The sequence below is a fragment of the Carassius carassius genome, chromosome 15, assembly GCF_963082965.1.
Source record: "Carassius carassius chromosome 15, fCarCar2.1, whole genome shotgun sequence".
NCBI classification, from domain to species: domain Eukaryota; kingdom Metazoa; phylum Chordata; class Actinopteri; order Cypriniformes; family Cyprinidae; genus Carassius; species Carassius carassius.
In genome coordinates, this window is record NC_081769.1 from 16053189 (window position 1) to 16055302 (window position 2114).

The following is a 2114-nucleotide window of genomic DNA, read 5'->3' on the forward strand; positions in this document are numbered from 1 at the left end:
AATTCTCAGCCTTGGTGTAGAGTTGATACTGGACAAGGTGTGTCAGCACTGACCTCACATGGTGGACTTGTTCCTCCAGAGAACTTGAATAGATCAGCATGTCGTCTATGTATAAGATTATCCATTTGTCAAGCATGTCGCAGTATGTCATTCATGAAGGATTGGAAAACTGATGGACCGCTTGCTAGGCTCATAGTGCCCACAAGTAGTGGAGAAAGCCATCTTCTATTCATCTCCCTCACGGATGCGAATCAGATTGTAAGCATTCTTGAAATCCAACTTGGTGTAGTATTTGGCCCGCTGAAGCTGTTCTAGAGTGGCTGGAATTAGGGGCAATGGGTAACGGAACTTAATGGTGATATCATTGAGGCCCCGGTAATCAATGCATGGCTGTAACCCTCCATCCTTCTTCTTAACAAAGAAAAACCCAGCGGAGGCAAGGAGAAGTGGAGGGCCAAATGAATCCCTTGGAGATTCGGTTCTTCGTCAATGTAACGTTTCATGGCTTTGGATTCAGGTTGAGATAACCAGGCATCAGATCGATGGCGCAAGAGTGATTAGTGGGACGTTGTGATGCTTTCTTCTTACTGAAGGCGTTGCGAGGCGAGTATTCTGGGACCAGAGTAGTCTGGGACCAGATGTGAAGTATTAGTGTCGGAACCTGAAGAGAGAAAGGAAATGCATTACTGGAGGTTTGCGTAAATCTTGATAGGCAATGTTCTTGACACGTGGCGCCCCATTAAGTGATCTGTCCTTCACTCCAATAGATGAGTGGATTGTGTGTCCATAACCATGGTAGTCCGAGGATGATGGTATGATTGGGTAAGAGGATGACGTAAAATCGAATGAGTTCTGAGTGCAGGGTTCCAACGTGCAGTTTGACCTCCTCAGTGATGCTGAGAATTCTCCCCTCTCCCAGGGGGCGACCATCTAGCACCTCCACTGCCAAGGGAGAGTTACAAGGGGTCAATTTCAGTTTATGGTGCTGAGCGAATTCATGTGATATAAAGTTACCCACTGCTACTGAGTATTAGAGAGCGGTGGTGGTAATTGCTACATCATTGACAAGGATTTTAACAGATAAGTTTATGCTTGATATAGAGGTCATAATGCAAGTCTTTGCACTCACTGTTCTGGTACTGGATGATGGTCGAACTGAAAAGATAACAAACACAAGTAATAACGCTCAGAAAAGACAGCCGGGGCAAATCAAGACTTCACAGTGACTGAGCGTTTGGTGACTGCTTATATGTGTGTGTGTGTTGGTGTGCAAAAACACTTTTCTGTGATGAGTTATATGATGAGGTCTTTAGACAGAGAGCTTAGTAGTTATTGCATGAAAAGGTGCCTTACGGTTCTTCAAAGGTTTCTGCTTCTCCAGATTTTCCCACATGTTTACAGTGTAGTTTATTGCTCAGGTATATAAGCACCTACCGACCTGTATCATCTTGGTGTCCTCACCCTGGAGGTGAAACATACATCAACATACAATACATTTCAATATACTCTTCAAAGTACTTTCATTCTTAGTTTTAAATTTTGGTACTGAAGACCAGTAAACTGAAAATGAACATAAGATTGTGGTTGTACGTAAATTTTTTTGAGAGATTTGGTGAGATAAAGAGGTATGTTTCTCTTACTGAGTGTGACATTCATCAAAAGGGTGAGATCTAGAAATGAATCAGTGAGCTTAACTTGAATGTGATTGTTTGTTGGTTTAGCTGTTCACTCTGTGTGGAAGCACCATCGCGTTTATCTGTCAAAGTGTGTGTTTACTGTTGCTAAAGGAAGCAGGGTCCTTCCATGCTTAGTTTAATTGTGGTGTGTTGAGAAGAGTCTATATCAGGAGGGTCACTTTGCTACAGTATTCAGCTTGGCACGGTGCGTGTGTATGTGGAGAAGAGTATCCACGAGGCCTGTCATTTGATGTGAGGGTGAGTGTTTGCGCTCATTTGGCATCAGTGGAATTGGGTAAAAGGTCTTTTTTTCTGGGGAATTCTACCCAGCATTCAAAACACTCAGTACGATTCAGATGTGTGTGTTCTTGCATGTACCCTGACTCCACTCCTCCCTTGCCATCACACCATCACAAAACCCCCTCCTCCAGACTCACC